Source organism: Nothobranchius furzeri, chromosome 1 (genome assembly GCF_043380555.1).
Source record: "Nothobranchius furzeri strain GRZ-AD chromosome 1, NfurGRZ-RIMD1, whole genome shotgun sequence".
Taxonomy (NCBI): domain Eukaryota; kingdom Metazoa; phylum Chordata; class Actinopteri; order Cyprinodontiformes; family Nothobranchiidae; genus Nothobranchius; species Nothobranchius furzeri.
In genome coordinates, this window is record NC_091741.1 from 100,947,385 (window position 1) to 100,972,624 (window position 25,240).

A 25,240-nucleotide genomic window follows, 5' to 3' on the forward strand; every position below is an offset into this window, starting at 1 on the left:
TGGGTGGCGTAGCACACGAGAATGTGTTTGACGCTGTTTTCTCCCTAAATAACTCAGTTAGCCTCAAAACATCATTTTCAGTCGGAGCGCTTCCAACTCTCTGCGAAAGAAACCTTCTCATAACTTCATCCACGCATCCAAACTCGTATTTTCCATTTAGCTTCCATTTAGGCACAGGTTTGCTTTTAAAACAAGTTTAATATCAAAGCTGTTGAAAATTGTCATAAAATTGCCATCCATCAATTGTCATTTTATAATTGTCGTTTCAAATCTTTAAGTTTAAAATTGTGAGTAATACATTTCTTCATTTTTAAACTTGCCTTCTTATTGAAACGGAACACAGAAAAGGTATAATATTTCTGGTTATTTGAAAGCGAAGATCCTAGTTTCTGATTCAAAAATAACTTTAGCTATTAAATTTAATTATCTAAATTAAACATTAATCTTTGCATTAAAATGAGATCAAACAGGTTATGTATGAACTTAGATCGATATAAGTATCCGGGATATTTATATATGATCTAAGCCTCATAGGTTAATCTGATTGGTCATTTTTCGGAATCTCCACTGAATAGCAACAGAGCTGATTTCAGTATGCAGATTTAACTCTGCATAAATGGGGAACCAGCCAGTCTTTCAATAATTAGTCTTATTCATTAACTGGCAAGCCATTTTTCCTAAATTAAAACGCTATTTCTGTGTTTTATTTTCAATATTTTACTGAAAACGGAAGGTGTCCCACCCTAATTTTATTCCTCCAGAGACTTCCGGGAGGGAAGCTGTTACGGTGACACCGACATCCGACAAACAACGGCAAATTCTGATGCAGCGTTAATCCACAGATCTTGTGGGACTGTTTTAAAGGCATCCTAATTGCTAAAGTACCGTAAATCCTCTAATACAGGCCCTGGCCTGTATTTGACTCAAGCTCATCGAGCTCCAGGCCTTTATTGGAAGGAGGGCCAGAATTAGAGGCAGGCCTCTATTTCTATTTGAGCAAAATGAACTAATGGTTCGCTGGAGTTTTTGACAATTAAAATTGCGCCCACATTTTCAAAGTTAAACACATTTCTTTTAACAACGGTAGTTTCTGCTTTAGCCATCTCCCCCCTCCCCCTGCGCAGCGGCCGCAAACTCACTGATGCGCCTGCAGCCTCTCGGAGTTCCTGCTGCTCTAAACATTAAAATAATTATTTCATTTTCTGTTCCTCACTTTCAATGGTGTCTGTTTGTTGCAACCACCAGGTACAAAAACTAATTTGTTTTTATTTGACTATTTTTCTGTCCTGCCTGCTTATTATCTTCCTGCATCTCCTCTCAATCCTAAAGAGAAACTGCTACCTGGGTTAATATATATTCACCTTATGAGTTACCTTTGAACTGCAGTTCTAAAAGATCTACCGAACGCAAAAACAGCAGAGTGCTCGCTGCTTGGCGGCTGCATCAGTGATCGGTGCATCACCGGATGACAAGGTGATGCGCCCCGATCCACAGCGAAACGCATCAGACGCAAATAAAAGACAGAAAACATTAAAGGAAATGAGCTGACATGAACGATCGCATGTTAAATTAGTTTTTGAGGTGGCAACACCTGATTTAATAATGTTACCGTGGCCGTGCTCAGGACGCAGATCTACCGACCGCAAAAACAGCGGAGTGCTCCCTGCTTGGCGGCCTCATCGGTGATCGGTGCGTCACCGGATGACAAGGTGATGCGCCCCGCTCCACAGCGAAACACATCAAGCGCAAATAAAAGACAGAAAACATTAAAGGAAATGAGCCGACATGAACGATCGCGTGTCAGTACCGACGCTCTGGCACAGCATGTTGCCCCCCCCGAGCGCAGGAGCTTGTCACCTGCTGACAGCAGGTCATTATCATGTGACAGCGACTAGTCGATGACAGGCATAAAAAGTCACTATAGTGAAGTCGACTAGTTCATACAACCCCTATTGCTCCCCAGTGTTCTGCAGCGCACATTCTCTTTGAACTTTATATCAAATTTTCGCCTCCTCTTCGTCTCTGCACGGTTAAAGTTACCCTCGCGGTCTATCACTGGCAAATCAAAAGTGAGACGGATGACACAACCGCCCCCCGTACTTGCTTGTTACCGCATTCCACCCGGCCACAATAAGAAACCAGCCATTATTCACCTCCGCTGACTCCGACACCGGCCAAAATATGAGACCCGGCCATTAATTAAATACAGGCCTGTATTAGAGGTTTACGGTAAGTGAATGTGTTGTTTGATTGTGTGATTGTGCGTTTGACTGTTTATTCGTCACTTTGCTGAGACACTGCGTCTCCGAGTCAGAGACTCCTTTTTCGCTCCTCATGTTAGTGAGAGCTAACCGCTAACAGCCAGCCAAACTGGCTGGAAAAATAGCACCCACCCCGTTCTCCGTCTACAGCTTAAATGCCCTTATGTTAAGCTTTCGGGAACATTCAGATTTAGTCTGATCGAACTGCGCGCATCCGCTAGTTTAAAGCGAACAAGGGTTCTATTTTAAACAAAATAACAAAAATAGCTTCGCGTCTGAACACCGCAAACAAACAACATCAGCTTCAGCTGACATCAGCCATATCACAGGCGCGCCGCAGCTGAAAAGGGGATAGTTTTACTTCGGTAAGGCCGAGCGATCAAACCGATTCGCCGTAGACAGCAGTGTCCCAAGGGATCGTTTGGGGTCATTATTCGGTATCAAAATCACCGTGTTTTAGCCAAAACCAAGAGGTTAGCTTTAACAGCTTTGCTCGTCCTGACTCTGGATGAAGGAGTGAAGCATCAGCTCCCTCCATCAACCACAGTTCCTTAGCCGATCGATGCTGCCATCTTGTGGCGGTTTTAACACCCGGCTCAATAAGCTCATTGTTCTTTTCTGTTTTTGTGTTTCACTACTAATGCTTATTTCTTAAAATAAGGTTCCTAGTGTATTATTAAATGTTCAGTCAAAGCAAGATATCTTCTGTAAATAAGCTCAGTATTAATAACTGAAGTTGTCGGCACCAAAAAGGTCAAGAGGTCATCTACAAAATGTATTGAGTTGAAACTGAGTTCTTAGGTTGAAAGCTTATCGAGATGTGTTCTCTGGCTAGAGTTTGTGCGCTGGCTAGAGTTTGTGCACTGTCTCAACTTCAGCTTTCTTGTTTAGGCCTGCCTGCTTCCAGTAAAAGCTAGATGCTTATCTTACTTGCTAACAGTGAACTTGAAGTGATTCCAAAATGTTCCTGTGTTCCAGACAAGATGTCTCCACTTACAGCTTCCACGAGATGTGCTACCAAATATGGTCTGGTTCTCGTCTGTTGACTGTGAGCTGGAATGTTCAAAGAGTGGGGGCTATAAAAGAAGGGAACCACTCGTGATTGTCTTTGTCTTTGTCTGTCCTGACCTGTGAGATGAATTAATAAAAAGACCACGCTGTCTGGCTGAGAACTCCGTCTCCGACTCCTTCTTTAAGAATAACAGAAAATGCCCACAAAGACAGCTTCCAGGAATTTGTAAAATAAATTAAAGGGCTGTACACTGTTTTTAAAATGAGCTCAGAAGAAATAAAGCAATTAATGTCCCTAATTCTAGAGGTGGGATGCGAGTTCCTAATTCAGACGGCTGAGATGACAACTCAGCTCCCCAAAATGCATCGTGACGTAACAGATATTCAAGATATAACAAACATGCAAGGAAACGAGTGACAGCCCCATGTTCCTCCGATTTGCCACCAGATAAACAAGAATCAAAATATTCTGACGTTTTACTTGGCTCTGATCTAAAGCAAGAATCCTCTTCTCCGACTAAGAAACCTAACATGATTTCACAAGATCATTCTGACGTGATTTCACAAGATCATTCTGATATACCAGATGAAAAGGACTCTGATGTTGATCTGCTTCCAGAACAAACCCTGCAAACAGAGGAGTCCGTCCACCAGGAAGCATCACCTGTTCCTGCTACATTGGGGACCGGTTCGTCCGCAACAGATGGAAAATCGGGCCAACCCGACGCAGAACCTTCCATAATATTCTTGGGACACCTAGTGCCCCAGAATTCAGGTGATAAAGCTCTGGTGCCAGTTAAGCTGACCCAGAATCTATTTTGCGACGCACTTCTTGACACGAGTTCAGAATTTTCACTGGTAACACGAGCCATGTGCGATCGCATTTGCATTTCTTGTGGAAGGGGGGTTAGGCCCCCAGAAGTCACACCATGTTCTGTAATTACCATGACTTCATCTCATGACCTAATCTTGTCTTCTAGATTCGATCTCCAGATAACACTCGGGCCCATGACTCTGACACACCCGGCTTACATATCCGACCATGCAAGGATAGATCTCACCCTTGGCGTGGACTTTCTGTGTCGAATAAATGCTTTCATTGATGAGGAAAGGGGAGAGCTCTGGTCAGAAGGGATCCTGCCTTCGGCCCCCGCTCTGTCTCCGGACCTCCAGGGTCTCACAGTTGGTAACTCTGAGCAGGTGGGAACACCAAGTTCCCCACCTGGTTCAGAACTTGTGCCACTACAGATCGAGCTCCCATCACAGTCACAATCTGCTGATTTCTTTAACATAGCTGAGACTCCCACCTCAGTTGTAGACTGAGACAAACTACAGCTTGTGTTAAGTTATCCTGATTGCAATAATCTTTCTCTTTCCACCTTGTGGACAGGTGAACACCTCACCAGCTACATGGATGGGCAGAATCTCAGCTTTGACACCCGACTTTTGCCAGAGAACTTCCTCAATGGCCATTTCATCTCGGGCACAGACCAGCTTGTCTCTCAGGGTGAGATGGTGGACACATCATGGGCCGTGAAATCATTGTGGCCCCCGGATGACCCCATCTTAAAACCACCTGAAGGGTTTGTGCCTGTTCAACTTGGCTTTTCTGCGAATGACTTTGTCAGTCTTCAGGTCCAGGATCCTGCTGTCAGCGGGATCATCTTGAACTCTTTTGACCCAAAAGCCCCCCAGCATCCTTCACAGGAGTTTGACTCCGTTTCTGAGCTGAGTGCTCTTTCTCATATCATTTCTCCTTCAGGTGTTGACCACGGCAGCACGGAACTGCCTGGGTTAAACAGTACCTCTAAGATCAGTGATGACCACGAAGCCTCGGTGGTTGCTGCAGCACAACCACTTCTTTCTGTGTTGGGAGACCCACCTGACCCAGGAGAAGCGGGTGCTCACAGGGATGCTCCGCCCGAAGCTCCACTTGTCAAAAGGGGGGTGACGGGTGGCACAGAGACTTTAGTTAAAGCCCAGAACCTGTTTGTGGGAATTTCACCTACAAACGGCGGGGACAAGGCTGATGACACCACTGACCTTACTGCACTACAGCTGGCGCTGATGACCCCTGAACCTCAGGTGGATGATTTACCTACCAAAGAGAGGGTCGCAAGTCACCCTGTATCTTTGCTGGCTAACCCTGGTATTTCTGATCGCTGTGTGTCAACCGGGAACCTTCCAAAGAGCACATCTGCTCCGGATCCTCGTAAGTCTGCACCTGTATTTAACATAAAACCTTCTTGGTTTCAAACCACAGGACAGATTATGTTGCTTTTGCTGGTCACATGTCTGTCTGTCTCCTCAACAAAACTCTCTAACGCGACCTTTCGTATCTGGGTCCTCTTCAGAGGTCCCACTTCCAGGACCACCAGATCTTTTGATGTCCGTCCATCACCTGCTGTTCCAGCCAAATCCTGGTGGCGCTGTGACTTTTTCTTGTGAGCGGGCTCTCAAGAGCCTCAACAATATTCCTGCTGCTTTTGCCGTTTCACAGACATGGCATAAATTTGAGAAACCAGCAGGGGGCAGTAGGACTCCTCATGATCCAAGAGCCTCTCCTCCTGACCTACAGTTTACTCCTATTTCTGGTCACACAGCAGTCACCTCTGGTAAGCTGATTAACAACCTTTTGCAGGTAAAATCAGGTCCTGACCTAACAACTAAACCACTCGCTCCGGTCAACTTTCAAATAATCTCCAATGGTAACAAAGCACCCATTTATCTATGGGTCCACAAAACCAAATTTAAACCGCACAAAAATCCAATCGATTTAGATACTGTGTCCGCTCCCGCTGGCGTCTCTGGTCTCGGATCACGTGTGTTCCGTTGTGAGTATATGTATGCATGGAGGACTTCATGTGTAGAATTCTCGCACAGGTTTTGTGAATTCAGGCTGTGGTTCCAATAATCAAGTACTATAAAGGACTATTTAGGTAAATTTAAAAGTAAATTCAAAGTCATTGCCATTACTGAGACTTGGCTTTATGATGAAAAGATGACTGAAGTACAAATAGAAGGGTATGAACTTTATTTTGTAAATAGAATAAATAAAAGGGGTGGTGGCGTTGCCCTGTAAGAGAGAGTATTATAAGACACCTTTCGTCAAACATTTTGACAGGTCTATTGTTCTTTGACCTTTCATTCCTATTGTTCATTTGACCCTTGACCTTGCCCCCCCTTCCTATCATTAATCAAATGGACAGGTGTATTGTTCAATCTTTGCCCCCCCTTCCGTATCATTAATCAAATGGACATGTGTATTGTTGAGCGTCCAGATGGCTTAGACCCCCCACGCCGCATCATCAATGGCGTATTGTTGAACGTGTCCAGATGGTCTAGACCCCCCACGCCGCATCATCAATGGCGTATTGTTGAGCGTCCATGATATCCCACGTCATAGGCTAATGTGTGTAATGGTGTGTGGTTTCTTTTTTGTGATAGCCCATCGGTTCCCACAGCCCCTCCCTTCTGAGTGTAATCCTATTGTGTTTAACTCTTTAAAAGCTCAGATCTGTCCGAATGGTGAAAAGCCGAGCTCTAAGAAAAAATGATGAACCACGAGGAGCTGAATGAAGCACCAGGCCGCGCTGAAGAGGTGCCTACAGACATGGCTCACTGACAGTGGATGAGTGCGGCCTAACTGTTGTGAATGACAGCCCCACACACTGTCAAGTACCTATGAAATGGTTGTACGTTTCCTCAAAGTTAAAGAATCTGTTTTTGTAGTAGCAGACAAGATGGTATGGTCTGCTAGCTCTTGAGTGAGTGGCAGAAGCTGAAGTCAATGCATGAACTTTTGCAGCCTTTTGCTGAACACACACAAACTCTTCAGAGTGACACATTTGTCTATGTCATTAATACTCTCTTTGAGATGTTCACGTTGGATTTCGTATGTTCAGTCTTAAACTTTGTGTTTAAATGTGTTACTTACATGCAGCTCACTGACACTTTTTGACCAGAACTAAAACTATTGTGTAAAACTCTCTGTCCAGCAGCACATCAAATTAATGGCTGTAAGCACACACACACACACACACACACACACACACACACACACACACACACACACACACACACACACACACACACACACACACACACACACACACACACACACACATACACACACACACACACACACACACACACACACACACACACACACACACACACACACACACACACACACACTTCTCTAAGAAGTAAAAGGATTACATTCAAACATTTCTATCACTTCACAAAAGCAATGGTTTACCATCCTAAACCATTTATGGTCCTGTTGTAAACCACCATGCATTCTCAAGCCTATAAGAACAAAAGTTGATCCTTACCTCAGCGTGAATGAAATGGTTGTACGTTTCCTCAAAGTTAAAGAATCTGTTTTTGTAGTAGCAGACAAGATGGTATGGTCTGCTAGCTCTTGAGTGAGTGGCAGAAGCTGAAGTCAATGCATGAACTTTTGCAGCCTTTTGCTGAACACACACAAACTCTTCAGAGTGACACATTTGTCTATGTCATTATTACTCTCTTTGAGATGTTCACGTTGGATTTCGTATGTTCAGTCTTAAACTTTGTGTTTAAATGTGTTATTTACATGCAGCTCACTGACACTTTTTGACCAGAACTAAAACTATTGTGTAAAACTCTCTGTCCAGCAGCACATCAAATTAATGGTTGTAAGCACACACACACACACACACACACACACACACACACACACACACACACACACACACACACACACACACACACACACACACACACACACACACACACACACACACACACACACACACACACACACACACACACACTTCTCTAAGAAGTAAAGGGATTACATTCAAACATTTGTCTTTGACTAAACCATTCAAACATTTCTATCACTTCACAAAAGCAATGGTTTACCATCCTAAACCATTTAAGGTCCTGTTGTAAACCAGCCTGCATACTCAAGCCTATAAGAACAAAAGTTGATCCTTACCTCAGCGTGATGCTTTTTAAGATCTGTTGAGCTTTCTTAAAGTTCATTCTAAACAATTTTGCACGGCCAGCGACTTCTGACAAAGCAAATTACTTCCTTTTTGTTCTGCAGGTGGCGGTAAGTTTTAAAACAAAGATCTGGCTGAACCAAATCGTCACAGAAACAACACACAAAAAGCAAATTACTTACTTTTTTTTGCAGGTGGGCTGAATTGAAAGAGTGGCGGGAAAGTTTTAAAAACAAAGTTCTGGTTCATTCTAAACAAGTTGGCACGGTGATACTCACAAAGCAAATGACTTGCTATTGTTTCAAAGAGCTATTTAGGTGAAAGCTTAACCATCGCCTCCTGCCTTTAGTGTCACATTTTGTTTTCACTGTCACACACACACACACACACACACACACACACACACACACACACACACACACACACACACACACACACACACACACACACACACACACACACACACACACACACACACACACACACACACATTGCTTCCTGCCTCAGAGAAAAGATTTGATCCATTTTGTAGGACCTATAACAGCTGAAATAAATAAAAAGCTGTTTATGAGGTTTGTTTTTTGGGAGGGGTGGATTAGTAAAGTCTCAGAGCAGACGTACCTCTGGTCAAACCTTTAATGACATACCTCCCAGAATAGTTAAACTAAGGCACATGCATGCCGTAAACGGATTTACACACGAGTGAAAGAGCTGCTACATTTTAACCAAAACATGAGCAAAGAATAAGAATAAGAAGAAGAAGCGATGGATACGTGTTTTGAATATAGCCTTCCTCTGCTAAAAACAACGTTCGAATTGAGACATGATGAGATTTCAGGAAGAAATGTCCGGTATTATTTTTTGGATCGTAAAGGTTTTTTTATTTCTGCTCCAGGGAGTTTTGACGAAGCAATGGATACGAGCACACACACACACACACACACACACACACACACACACACACACACACACACACACACACACACACACACACACACACACACACACACACACACACACACACACACACACACACACACAACTCTAAACAACCATTCATACATTTGTCTACCTATACAACAAAGCAAATGACTCTGTATTGTTTATAAACATTTTTTTTTTCGACCAATCGCAACCGTTTTCTATTCATGATTTTTTTAAACAGCTGTATAAAATGTAAAAGCGCATTTTCGGAGTCGTGATTTGAGGTGTAACAAGCTAAGATGACGGGTAAGTTTTTAACTCAAGACGCAAATCTTTTTTTTTCTCTTTCTGGTTTAACATCTTTATTTTCAGACGCTATTGTCATATCGGACGGCGAGTGGGAAGAAATTCCTATTGAGGAATTAACTTGTAAAACTCCGGTACCGGTCCCCCTGGATGATTTGTCTAAAATTAATCGCGCGGTCGAGAATCTGAGTGAGTGGATTTTATAAATATATACGTAACGTTCTTTTCTTCAACTGAGAAATATCTCATTTTACAGAAAAGGAGGGGGTTCAACCTTACCCCGGAAGTGATAACTTTTACCCAACCACGCCTCCATCCACCAGCCGAACCGTCTTACATTCGTATCAGCCCAGCCATACCGTCAGATCACACGGGAATGCGAACGTGAAAGCTGTTCGTTACAGGACCGTCACGCCGCAGACGATCCTCGAAGCTGGTAAGTGATTACAAAATAGCGATTAATAAGTCAGAGATGTGTCGTTCATATTTATCGTTTTTATTCTTCAGAGCAACGTCCGACGGCCTACGCACCCCCAATATCTCAGCCCCCACCACCTCCAGCCCCTTCTCATGCGCGGACGGATGGTAACGATAAAAAAAACAACTGATTAATAAGTCAAAGATGACTCGTACACATTTACCGTTGTTTTTTTATCCTTTCAGAACAACATTCGACTGCCGCTTCAATATCTCCGCCCACACCTCCTCCATCTCCTCCTCCTCCTCCTCCTCCCCCTTCTCCTGCACAGGGTAAGAGATTTATAAAAAGGTGGTTATTTACTTCAAAGATGATTCGTTCATATTTTTTCATTATTTTTATTCTTTCAGAACAATCCGACAGCGACTCTGAAACCGCTGAACGTGGTCCTGAGCAGCCAGCCGGTAAGCTGTTTCACAAAAAGCTCCGCATAGTATATTAAATTTGAAGTAAAAAAAGATGTTTTTATCCTTTCAGATGAAGAGGAAGAGAACGCACCACCTCCTGCACCTGTACAGAGTAAGTTAAATTTTATATATAATTTATTAAAAGCTCGTTCATTTTATTTATTTTTATTTATTTTTTTCATCAGAAAAACGACTGAAGAAAAAGAAAAACATCCGTCTTTCACCACTTCAGAGATTAAACAGGATGAAAATGGCCTACTTATTGCTGCAGGTCAACTCAGGCCTGGTCGAAGTGGTCCAACAAGTGCTGGCTCTGTAAAAGGAGGACGCAGATTTTTTCTTCATTTTTAGTAGGTTATTAATGTCTTTTGTATCATGAGTGAAAATTGGTTTGACGACCTTTCAGATTTGATTGAAGTAGATGGTGAATTAAATGTAGATTTGTTAGATCGAATTTTAGCCAGCCAAAATCCCTCAGATGAGGCCGATAATTTGGTGTTAAATGACTGGTTTGATTTAAGCGGACTGAGTGAAGTAGATGAATTAGCTTCAGATAGTGAGATCTTAGCATCCCAAGCCGTTTCAAACGAGGTCGATCAAATTCTAGCAAATTCAGATTCGCCTTCATCAGAAGCAATAAACGAAATATTGAGACAAATAGAACACCAGCAGCACGTAAACGAGGTCGATCAAATTCTAGCAAATTCAGATTCGCCTTCATCAGAAGCAATAAACGAAATTTTGAGACAAATAGAACACCAGCAGCGCGTAAACGAGATCGATCAAATTCTAGCAAATTCAGATGAGCCTTCATCAGAAGCAATAAACGAAATATTGAGACAAATAGAACACCGGCAGATCGGAGGGAGCGTAAACGCAGCTTTTAACCAGCGTGAAATTAGAGAGAGAGTGTCTTTTCAAGCAATCAACGACCCAGCCGAGTTTTATATTAATCTGATGGAAATATTAAACAGGTTTGCTGAAAGAGGAAGCCAGATCGCGCGTCCCAACGATAGAGTCCAGTTTGAAATTAATACTTTACACACGACACACCATGTTAATTTTAATTATGACGGATCAAATATGTTAAATCAGCTTCAGTATTTACTGGATCTGTTAGTCCAATCAAATGAAGCATTAGAGGCTGACAACGAATTTAATTTCAGACTGCAAGTGATAAATAATCCGTCCGGCGGCGGGAAACGAAAAATCGAAACCATTCTGGATCACGAATTAGTCAATAAAAAACGAAACCATCTCATTTGTCCTCCAGAGGCCAATCAGCCGTTGTGTTTTGCGCTAAGCATAGCCGGCCTGTTAAATCCCTCAGCGAGAGATACAGAATTAATGAATGTGGCTAAAAATATTCATCAACAGGCAGGGCTTCAGGAGCAATCAATCGTTTCATTTAGCGACGTGATTCGATTTGAAAATATTGTTCAAAGAAAAATAATCATTTTTTACAGATCCGACAGAATCATTTCTAAATTTGAAACAGATTTTAGCGATCGAACAAATCCGTTGTTCATTTTGCTACTCAATCAACATTATTACGGCATAAAAAATATTAAAGGTTTCTTAGGAGCCAAATATTTTTGTTCATGGTGCTTTTCCGCTTATAATAACATAAACGGACATCACTGTAAATGGTTCTGTCGCGTGTGTAATACCGATTTATGCAAACGAACAGAAACGTCTCTCATCACATGTTCTGATTGTAATCGAATATGCCAAAATGTAATATGTTTTCAAACTCACAAAACACCTGTTTTCAGGCCTCAAGCAAACAGGTTAGTTTCTCCTTGCGAAATGTTTAAAAAATGCACCATTTGTAAACAAACTTATTACATCGCCATGGGTGGAAATGGTTCACAGCACGTTTGCTCAGCGACCAAATGCATCGTTTGCAAACAGTCGGTGGTCACGGACGATCATCGCTGTTTTATTCAGCTTGAAAAAAAAGATGACGGTTTAACGGAAAAGGTTATTTATTACGACACTGAAACGTTTACGGATCAGAACGGTGTGCATACACCTTTTTTAATCTGTGCAAAATCCGATTCAGGCGACGTTTGGGAGAAATTTGGTTTAGATTGCATTAAAGATTTTATTATGCAGATGCGTCGTCCTAAATTCAGCAATTATACATTTGTTGCACACAATGCGCGTGGATTTGATGCTTATATAATTCTGAGCGCTATGTGTCAATTAAAAATTGTTCCCAAAAATATACTCATGCAAGGCTGTAAAATCCTGAGTTTTCACGATCCAGATTTCGGGTTGAGATTCATTGATTCCTTAAGTTTTCTCATGATGAAATTAGCCAACCTTCCAGCTGCTTTGGGCTTTACAGATAAAACTAAAGGTTATTTTCCTCACAGATTTTCATCGCTTGAACATCTGAATTATAAAGGACCTTACCCAGATGTCAGCCATTATGGGTTTGAACAAATGTCTCCGGAGCATAAAAAAATATTTTTAGAATGGTACACCGATGTGTCTAAACAGCAGCTGTTTGATTTCAGAAAGGAGGCCGTGTTTTATTGTAGAAACGATGTGGAAATTCTGCGTAAAGCATGCGGTATTTTCAGAGAGGAGTTTTTTAATGAAACAGGTATTGACCCGCTGAAATCTGTCACGATCGCTTCAGCTTGCATGCGCGTGTTTAGATCAAAATTCCTAAAACCAGACACATTGGCCATTCCTTGTCCGCTCGGTTATCGACCGCAACAAAAACCATTTTCAAGTTCAAGCATCGTGTGGTTGGAGTGGGTTTCACACAGTCAAAATGTAGACATTCAACACGCTTTAACGCCTTTGGGGGAGTATAAAGTGGGAGATTTTTATCTCGACGGATATGCTGTGATTTCAGGCGTCGAACAAGGGTTTGAGTATATGGGTTGTTTTTTCCACGGCTGTCCAAAATGTTTCTTACAGTCATCCATATGTCCTCTGAGAAAAATCACTTTTGGTGAAATTTATGACAAAACCGTCGAAAAGCTTCAGTCGTTGGAAACTGTGCATCGATTAAAAATGAATGTCATTTGGGAACATGATTGGCAGGAGATGGTAAAAACTGATCCGGACGTGAAACAGTTTGTCTCAAGATTTGACCCCCCGCCCGCTCCTCTTTTACCTCGTGAAGCCCTGTATGGTGGCAGAACTTGTCCGGTTCGGCTGAGGCATTCTGCTCAGAGCGGTGAAAAAATCCACTATGTGGATTTTACGAGCCTGTACCCTTATGTAAATGCCACACAGGCTTACCCCATAGGCCATCCCAAAATTCATGTTAAAAATTTCAGAGATCCGAGTCACTATTTTGGCTTGATTAAAGCTGTCGTTTTGCCACCCAGAAAACTGTTTTTCCCTGTTCTGCCTTTTAAAACATCCAAAGGTAAACTCGTTTTTACACTGTGTCGCACATGCGCTGAAATGAATAATCAATCTGATTCTTGTTCACACAGCGCGTCTCAACGTGCTTTGACGGGCGTTTGGGTGAGTGTAGAGCTCAATTACGCTTTGGATTCAGGTTACAGTCTGGTGAAAATGATTGAAGTCTGGGATTTTGAGAAAAGCAGTAAAGATGTGTTCGCGGGTTACATTAACACGTTTTTGAAGCAGAAACAACAAGCGTCTGGTTTTCCTGAAGGATTGATTGATGATGAGTCGAAAAGAAAATACATTCAGGACTACCAACTTCGTCAGGGAATACTATTAGATGCGTCCAAGATTCAGCACAATCCTGCTAAGCGTGCCATTTCAAAATTATGTCTCAATTCACTCTGGGGAAAGTTTGGCCAAAGAGATGATCTTGTACAAACCACATTTGTTCAAAAACCTGATGAATTTTTTGACATTCTGTTTTCAGGGAGATACAATGTTAAATTCTTCAGTTTTCTCACTTCAGGAGCTGTTCTGGTGCAACACAGTTTGGCAGAAAAATGCCTAACGACTCCTGGCAGAAGCAACAACATTTTTATAGCTGCATTCACCACAACTTATGCCAGATTGAAATTATTAAATGCGTTGAACAAACTGGGAAATCGCGTCATTTATTACGATACAGATTCTATAATTTATTCTGTCAAAGAGAATGAGTGTGTTTTACCAACAGGACCGCTGCTGGGGGATCTAACTGACGAACTTGGAGGTGATTCCATCACGGAATTTTCATCAGCCGGTCCAAAAACGTATGCTTACAAAACCCGGGACCGCCAGCAGGTGGTGATAAAGGCTAAGGGTATCACACAGTCATTCATTTCATCTGATCACATCAATTTTGACAGCTTAGCGCTGCTGGTTGAGGGGTACGTGGCTGGAGAAAGGGGAAGATTTTTGCAAACTCAACAGGATGTCATCAAGAGGGATAAAAAAGGTCTCACTCTCGCGAATGTTTCATTTGTGAAAAGGTTTCGTGTGATTTTTGATAAGCGGAGGTTATTTGCTGACGGCTGTACAGAACCATTTGGGTATTAAAAATGGAAACTGATTTTGACGCTAGACTAAAGTCTCCATTCAGTGTACAAATTGCTGGTCCGTCAGGCTGTGGAAAAACCTTTTTTGTAAAAAGTATTTTGGAAAATTGTATGCAATGTTTAACTGAAATGCCAAAAAACATTGTGTGGTTTTTTACATCTTATCAACCTATGTATGATGATCTTTGTAATAAAAGTATTCGATTCGTTCAAGGTCTCCCGCTTTCATTCGAGGATGATGATTTATTTCCATCGGGTCAAAACCACTTGGTGATCTTGGATGACATGATGTCTCAAACGTCCAGCCATCCTGGAGTGCTAAAATTATTTACCCAGCTGAGACATCACAGAAATATGAGCGTCATTTTAATCACTCAAAATGTTTTTCATCAAGGAAAACATAGTCGTTCCATCAGCTTAAACACCAATTATTTGATTTTGTTTAAAAACCCTCGAGACAAATTGCAAATTAATGTTTTAGCAAATCAAATATATCCTAACCAAAAAAGATATTTCATGGAGAGTTTTCAAGACGCTACGTCAGAACCGTACGGTTATTTAATTGTGGATTTAAAAGCGGAAACGCCAGACTCTTTCCGTCTCCGTACGGGTTTACTTCCGGATCAACTCACCGCGGTGTATTTGTCTAAAACAGAGCCATGTCAGCCCGTATAAAACGCAACGCCAAGATTCTACGTGCTTTGTCACGTATGAAACCTCGCAAACGTCAGGAGTTTTTAAAAGGGTGCTCCGATGACGTTCTGAAGGCTTTATGCGAAATAGCTTTAAACGTGATCAAAGGAAATATACGTCTATCGCCGCGACAATTTCGAAAGTTGTCTAAAAGCAAAGAATTGCTCAGACAGTTGACTCATAACAAAACTAGCCTTTTTAAAAAAAAGAAGCTTTTAGTCGGTCAGAAAGGCGGATTTCTACCCATACTCTTAGCAGCCGCTGCGCCTCTGATCGGCGAACTGATAGGTGGCTTAATAAGGAAATAAACGATGGCTTCTCAAAAAATGTTTATGGTGACCCCCCAACAATTACGTCAGCTTGTTAAACCTACGATACGGGACGTGGCTGAAGAGAATCTTGACTCTGAAATGAAATTAATTATGCAGGAGACGGGATTAACGCCGTATGAGAAAATTAAAAAATACAATGCGCTGTTACAGCGTTATCTGAAGTTGATGAGAGCCGGTCTACACGAAAGTGCACCTCCCACTGAACCGCCCACTGTGACGGCTGAGCCTACGTCAGCTGTAGAAACAGCGGCTGACACACTCATTAATGAAACGCTACAGAATCTTCCTGTACGCGGAAGAAAAAACGCCGAGTACCTGCTGAAAATGACACGATTAAACTGGACTCCGACGGGGGAATTTAAATATAAAGGCGATGTGCAGAAAGGATCACACATCCTTGACTTGATTAAAAGCATCAGCAACCCGTTAAAAAAACATACACAATCAGAACCGACGGGTTGGACTCCTTTCCTAAAAACTCTAGTAGAAAAAAATGTACCCTTATCTATCGTGTCCAATCCGCTAGCGAAACGTCAGATTACGCAACTCAGGAACGGAGGGGTTGTACTTCCGGATTCTGAAGACGTTTTGAAGAAAAAAAAGAAAAAACCGAGGAGAAATATCATTTTATCACCAAGCTGGAGCGATGTCCCCACTTTGAAGAAATGGATCAGCTTTACACCTTAACTCTCTTGTTTGTTCAATAAAACTTTATTCAAAACAAATTTCACAGTCCGTGACATTCTTTAAACATTTCAAGAGTACAATTCACCTGTGTGTAGTAAACATCATGACGTTTGATGCAATTTGAAAATTTTTTAACAAAATGATAAACCATAGCATCATTTTTATCTACATTTTTATGATATTTAGACATAATTTGTTTCAGAGAAAGTCCACAAGCCTTATGACACAGGAAAAAAACACAATGCTGGCCACAACGGTCGGATGCAAAACTCTGTAGCTGACGATCCTGATATTGTATTCGTGAACAACGTTCTGTTAGAAAATTCAGGATGTTTTCAGGGTAATATTTAAATTCAGGCGATAGACCGTAAGAGTCAAAAAATGTCCCGAGGCCATTTTGTTCCACAGCTAGCGCCAACCAGTGTTCACCGGGTAAATGGACAGGATGAGTGTTTACCACAAAGTAGGCCGGTAGTCGAATGTTTTTTGGGACGGTAGACAGCTGATCAGACGCGTACACGCCACCAAAATAATCTCCCAGCAGGTTCGATAATATCCCGTCCAATTCGTGATTATCCATTAATAATAATCCACCAATACCTCTCTCTTTGAGTTTATCTCCAGAATGGAGTCGTAACACGCATACACAATGAGTGTAGCCGTGGCTCTCAGAGGTTCTCCAAAGCGCATCTCCATCCTCAGGTTGCCGGTGGAAACGGTTGAAAGCGCCTCCGAGTCATCCGCTGTGTTCAGATTAAAGGCAAAGAGTGTATACCCCTGTTGATATTCCAACCTATTAATCGATAGAGGCAAATCTTTCAATTGTCTTGAAGTGGCTGTAAACAGATTATAAAATTCTCTGACCGATGTTCCCTGGTAAAAAGTAGGTTGAAAGGCTTTCGATGGAATCTGTTTTCCGTCTCTGGACAACGCCAGATATTCCACATTCATGTGGCGAAAATTAAAAGGCGAAAGATCTCGACGTCCTGTGTAAGCTTCGTGATCCACTAATCCTAAAACGATATATTTAGGAATGGCGCCGAGAAAGAGGTTCTCCAGATTACATATCCTCGAATTTTGTGGAATGGAATAAGTTTTGACGGTCACGCGTGAGAGCGGGTACATGGCGTTTGCTTTTAGTAAAGCAGACTCGTGACCCAAACGTACGGCGGGTGAAATATTAACTTTCTTCACAAAAAGCGATGCACCCAGGAGTTTCAGCTTGTAGGTGGAATCACGCGCCCCCATCAGACAAAACGCATCACACGCGCGTGTCAGTTTAATTCTGAGATCGACGGAATTTAAAAGAAGTCTTTCACAGAAAAATATATCAGAATGCAGGGGTCCTATCAGATCCACTTCTCTGGAGTTTTCTGTAAAAGTCGCTCGTTGATTAAGGCCTAAATTGCGTCCGTTAATTACAACGGTGGAATCGTGCGCGCCTGCGGTGTCTTTGAAGAACAATCCCGCGCTGAATTGGGAATTCAAACTCGCTTCAGAAAAGTTCAGCAGGGTTTCGATGATCGCTCTGTAGGGGTGCGTGGCGCTGGACTGTGAAATCAGACGATCGCCGAGAACCACGTCACATTGTGAGAAAATCGTGTTTAACGGGTAATTAATCAGACCGGTGGCAGCACCATCATCTAGCGGGCTGCCGTCATCGTTTGTAATTTTCACCCGCAAAAATAGAAGAGTGTCATTTAAATCCAAATATTTTTCTCCATCTCCGGGGACAAAAAATTCTACAGGCCCGCCGTCCGTCAGGGCCGCTATGGGTAAAATTTCGCTGTAGATCTTATCTTCGATAGACAACTGAGTCATGGGTACGGTGAAGAGATCCAGTTCACTCAGCGTACATTCTGACGATTTGCTGTGGAGCAGTGACATGATTAAAAAATATCAGAGCCCGTCTGGCGAGACTTCTTCCTCTTTTGCTTGCGTTTTGTAACTGGAGGTTTGATGCGTCGGTCGCTTCGTGATGTAGATGTCTTTAAACGCCTGCCGGGGGGTCTTTTGCGAACACGCCTCGACAGAACCATGAGGCCTGACCCCTCTTGGGCATTAGGGTCATTGATTTTACCGACGGCTCTCGTCAACACATCTGACATGATTCCTGTAGCGGCCTTTTTGAGATGCGGTTTAGCCAGAGCAAATCCTTTTTTAACAAAAGGTGATATGAATCGAAACAGTCTTGAAAATATCGATCCAAAGCCACGTCCGTACATATAAGGAACACCGCTAAAACCTGGTAAACCATGACCGGCCTGAGTGACGTAATAATTGATAAAACGGTTGGGATCGTTTCTCTGCAGGTGATAAATCATGTCTGCAAGACGTACGAGTGAAACTGACTCTCTCGCCCTGTTTCACGAGCGTTATATTATTGTATTTCTCTGATGTGCGGGCCTGAAATGAAGCCTCACCGTTGTTTTCCCGTATAAGAAGTGAATCGGCTCATTCTGATCAGATTTTATTTCGATATGAATGCTTTCTATATGATTCGTAGAAACGCTGATGTAATCCACAGGATTAAACACATGAGTGACCGTGTGACCGAAGGTCCCTTCAACTTTCACCGTACGTAATAAAGGCGCAAAGACGTCCCCGACCAACTGCTCGGTCACGACATCCGTGTAGCAGTAAAATTGATATAGACCGCCTGTTAAATCGGGTGGGTGAGGCGCCGATTTGATAGGTTCATCGAAGCCTGAAGTACCTTCAGGCGTCAACCACTCACCCGCGTTGAAACCTAACAGATAGGCCAGAGGCGCTAAAAATCTAAATTCTATTTCATCACCGATCTGATATTTGAGAATGGGGTCGGGGAATCTGTGAATGAGATAGAAATCAGGATCAATCTTTCTCATAGCAGTCTCACATTCCATTCTAAGTGTTTGGATAGCTTTATAATATCCGGGAGTAATCGGAGCTCTGTTGATTTTCTTAGGTTCTTTCACTCGTCGCCATTCAACAAACGCACGATCGTTCGGTAAATTAAACCACGAGTGTACGTAAGTGATTTCAGACAGTCCCACTTGCCACCTGCCATTGAGATTGATGTGACGGGCTAGATCGGTTCTGTAACTGGCAATCGTGTTATTTTTAAACACCTCGTTACTGGCGTTAGAGGGCAATGTGATATAAAAACCCTCCTCTTGTCTCAGATCCATTTTTTTATTGTATCTGTTTTTTAAACGTCGTGCAGGTCTGAGGCTTTAATCCAACTGGAAAATTTTTGAGGCCATCCAAGCCATTTAACAAACACTTGCTTCTGGCCTCTGTAAGTTCTGCGCTTTAAAATTTTTTCAACGTGGAAGGATCGTTCGGTCGATAAGTTTACTTTCTGCAATTCGGGTTCATAAAATGACCCTTCAATTTTTTCCCCATCAAAATCTTTGAGTTTATAAACCGGCGGTGCTCGATGAAGACACTGGTCTACTGTGAACAGCTCGTGCGTGAAACTCTGCTCATATTTTTTATCAAAAACACCTCTGAGTTTGGAAATTCTCACAACGTCACCCCTGTTAAACTTCATTTTCTTTGCAGGCTTCGGTGCGGTGGTCCCGTAAAGGTTGCGAAACACTTGCCATTGATTTTCCGTGTTAACTTCAAAGGGGGCCATTTTGATAGAAGTGTGGTAGCTATGATTATAACCTTTCACCAAATCTTGAATTACATCTATGTAGCGATGGGTGTTTTTGGCTGTGAAATATCTCCACATTCTACCTTTTAGAGTCCTGTTAAATCTCTCCACAACGCTGGCCTTTACGCTGCTGGCTGTGGCAAAATGCACAATTTCGTGTTTCTTCATGAGGGCTTCAAATTTCTTATTAAAAAATTCTTTACCGGAATCCGTTTGCAATTTTTTAGGGACACCGCTGTCTTTCAAAACTGAAGCAAAAGCTTCTGTAACATCTTTCCCCGATTTGTTTTTCAGGGCTCGTACATAGGCTTTCTTTGAAAATACATCTATGACGGTTAATAGGTAATTGAAGCCGTCGTTTGATTTTGACAAGGCCTGCATGTCGCATAAGTCAGCTTGAAACTGTTTTAGCGGCCCTGAGACAAAAACCTTATTTCTCGGAAAATGAACTCTTGCAGGTTTGTGAAGTGTATAGGCGTCTTGTTCTGAGAGAAAATCGCGAGCCTTATCCGATGAAACTTTCTCCCCAATATCTTGTTGTAAACCGGTTCTAAACCTTTCCACACCACCGTAACTACCCTGATGTTCTGGTGTAAAATAAACCTTTTTCATCACCTCCTCCATCTCTGATGAATGGTTGGCAAAAATGATGCACATTTGTTTTCATTAGTTCTTTTTATTTCGTAAATTGTACACACAATCTAATCATACTGTAAAAAACAGCAGTCATCAAATATAATCACACAGTCTAATCATACTGTAAAAAACAGCAGTCGTCAAATATAATGAATAAAATCATACCGTAAAAAACAGCCGTCAAATATAATCTAAACACTAGTCAGAACTAAAAACAGTCGTCAAATATAATGAATAAAATCACACAGTCTAATCAGAACTAAAATCTAATGACGCTACCGTCAGAGCTAAAATCTAATCATACTGTTGTCAAATATAATAATAAAGTTGTAGAAGAGCCCCTCCGCAGCTCGCTCACTCCATCACCACCCCGGACAGCGCGTCCAGGTCAGCTTTGGACAGGCGATCGTACACCGGAAAAATGTCTTTGTGAATGGGCATCACAGCCCTGAATCCGTGCAGCTGCGTCACAGCCATGGTGAACAGAATCTCAGTGTCCAGAGGCTGGAAGCCGTGCAGACTGAGAAAACTTTGAAGAGCCGGAATCAGTTTAGGTGTTAAAACCCTGCGAATAATGTCCGTAAAGTGAAAATCGTAAAATAATTCATTTTCAGCTACGTAAAGACATTCGTGTTGCCGTTGACTGGGGTGATCGATCTTGCATCCGTGGCAGATGGTTGGTAAGTGAGCTTTGATCGCCATGTTGACCAAGTGAAGAAGACCCATTTTCACACGGTCTACTTTGTCTTCTGAAAACACCCAGTCAGGCAGACGGTGAGGCTCCTCATCGGTGCTCTGGATGTCGAGGGGTTGCACATCCTCCTCCTCCTCATGACCTGGCGGCGGCTCAGGGTTTGATGTCACCAAAGGTGGATCAGCCCCATCGACCCAGGGCCTGAATGGTACGTTCTCCGGAACCTCCATGATGGTGGGGAGTCGTGGTAGGTTATCCTCTGGAAAACACGATGGGGCCGATGCGGGCCTCGGACTGCCGTTGTATCTCGGCGGTGGTGGTGATGGTAGCGATCTGGACCTCGGACTGGTGTTGTATCTCGGTGGTGATGAATCCGTTAGTACCCAGCTCGGTGGTGGGCTCCAAAGGTCTTTAAGGGTCGTCTGATTGTAGAACCCCGTCATGCTGATGCTTAGATCGTCTGGATGAAATGGTTTCTAACTGTAAGCTCTTTATAACTAGTGCTGGATGGGGGGCGTGGTATGATGATGCAACCTCCTCCTCCTCCTCCTAAGGCAGGTCTTAGAACTCCAGCTTTTTTCGCACTGTCAGAATGTCGTTCCAACAGCGGCTGGTACGAAAAAATGAAGTAATACGATCCTCCACTTCATTTATTTTTTCACACCAGGCTTCGAAAGGTACAACCTGTAGAAGGCGGTAAATTCCGCATACAGAATGCACATTCTCCAGCACAAAAAAGAGCTCAAATCCTCTCACACGGACCGAGGCCTTGAACATCCACTCTCCATCAGCATCCTCTTCCCCCTCCCATGAAGCGCTGAATGCTGTCACAGCGTTCTGGATTTCATCCAACGTTGGAAGAGCTTGCGGCCCGCTGCGATTGACTGGCGGACGAGGTCTCTCAGGATCATCTCTGTGCACCTTGCGTGGAACAGCCAGCCTGAGCACAGCCCAATCGTTGTAGGAGAGAACCGCTGGTGAGTTTGATAAATAGGATTTAAGAGGTTCGCCCTCAGCCACATCTTGGATTAAACACAGTTCCTTAGTGTCGTAGCTGAACCGGTATCCAAAACTACCGCTATAGCCATAAGGTTCCAACTGCCATATTTGCTCCAAGATCTCTTTACCGCCGAAAGGAGGAACCTGCACTCTGCAGATGTAAAATGTAGATTTGCGGGGGGCACCAATTCCAGCCGGCATCTGATGTATAGCGATGGATTTTTCACAAAGCATGGTTTTTGACAGCGGTATATCCACGCTCTCTTCTTTCACTTTTTGAGTTGAAGTTGAAGCGTCTGATGTAGTAGGCACCTCTTCAGCGCGGCCTGGTGCTTCATTCAGCTCCTCGTGGTTCATCATTTTTTCTTAGAGCTCGGCTTTTCACCATTCGGACAGATCTGAGCTTTTAAAGAGTTAAACACAATAGGATTACACTCAGAAGGGAGGGGCTGTGGGAACCGATGGGCTATCACAAAAAAGAAACCACACACCATTACACACATTAGCCTATGACGTGGGATATCATGGACGCTCAACAATACGCCATTGATGATGCGGCGTGGGGGGTCTAGACCATCTGGACACGTTCAACAATACGCCATTGATGATGCGGCGTGGGGGGTCTAAGCCATCTGGACGCTCAACAATACACATGTCCATTTGATTAATGATACGGAAGGGGGGGCAAAGATTGAACAATACACCTGTCCATTTGATTAATGATAGGAAGGGGGGGCAAGGTCAAGGGTCAAATGAACAATAGGAATGAAAGGTCAAAGAACAATAGACCTGTCAAAATGTTTGACGAAAGGTGTCTTATAATACTCTCTCCTGTACATTAACAATGATTTAAAATGTAAATTAGATAAGAAAATGACTATGATGGAAGATAATGTTATGGAAATGGTAACAGTGGAAATTATCAATGACACATCAAAAAATATAATAATCAGTTGTGTATATAGAGCACCCGGTTCTTGCATCAGGTCATTTACAGATAAAAATAATGAGTTTGTGGATCATATTAAAAACAAAACATTGTTTATGTGTGGGGACTTTAACATCAACTTAGAACATCCTGTGGATCTGAGAACATCAAGTGATTTTTTTTATATGATATATAGTTTAGGTTTGGTTCCTTTGATAAACAAACCTACCAGGATCACAACCCAAAGTGCAACAATAATTGATAATATATTCACTAATAGAAAGGAGGACGTTGTTAAAACTGGGATATTGATGACAGATATTAGTGATCACTTACCTATTTTTGTAGTATCTAAATATCACAATAACAATAAAAATATCATAAAACATAATTTTATTAATTATAAAAGAAATACATGTGTTAAAGCCCTGGAGGACCTAAATAAAGATCTTAAAATGCAGAACTGGGTGGAAGTCTATGTCAGTGATGTGAACAATGCATATACATCCTTGTCAGGGACTTGCATAAACCAGCCAGGAGAGCACGGATGATATTCTTGTCTTCGTTTATTACTATTTTTTCTTTTCTCCAAAGAGGGTTCCAACCAGCACTTAACATTACATGACAAAAGATGTAGAAACAAAGTAACCCAAACTCAGGACCTGACTACAGACATGTACAAAAAAAAAAAAAAACCCTACAGACACAACAGGATCAACTTAAATAGTGGCTGATCAGACCACTGCCAACACAATAAGGTGGGGAGACATCAGTAAACAAAGAACATAAATAAACTACCCCTAACAAATTCACACTAATCAGTCCATTCTGTTTGAGTTACTTCAAATGAAAACATATTACAATCAAAACTCAACTACTATTTACAAAAGAGAATAACTAAATACATAAACACAGGAATCCTCTCCCTTGAGAGTTGGTATGACCCAATGGTGCTGATTAGCCCAAGTGATCTGCTACAGCTGCTCCAACTCCAAGGCCACTGGCAACTCAAAGAAAACATAGAAACCCCTACAGACTAAAACCGATGAGTAACTGAATGTGTGCACTTAATACAGTCACCCAAACAGTCAATCCCTGGAAACAAACACCTTTGTTCAAAATAAAAGACACATTAACAGTTATTTACTTGAAGTGTGACAGCAGGGCAGCTGTCACAATCCTTCATGAAAATACTGCTGAAATCGTTTAACAGTAGTTGTAAATTAATTGAAATAACAGGTAAAAGGGACAACCAACCATGGATGACTTATGGAATAAAAATTGCATGTGCAAAAAAAAAAAAAAATAGCCTGTATACGAGATTCTTAAAGTTACAAACAAAGGAAGCTGAAGATAGATATAAAAAATATAAAAATAAATTAGTAACAATAATTAGGAAACAGAAGAAAGAGTACTATGGTGATTTATTGAATAAGAACAAAGACAACATCAAGACTACATGGAGAATAATAAATAATGTGATTAACAGAGATAATACAAATGCAAGACTCCCAAACTACTTTGTAAAGGACAATAAAGACATTTATGAAGTTAAAGACATTTCTAATGAATTCAAAGATTTTTTTTATAAATGTAGGAAGGAGTCTGGTGGAAAGAAAACCAATAATTCACAATACAATGAATACAATACCTAGAAATGTCAATAGTATTCTGCTTGACAAGTAGATCAACAAGAAATAAGAAACATTGTAAAAAACTGGGGAAGCAAAAGATCAACTGATTGTGATGATCTGGACATGGTGACTGTAAAA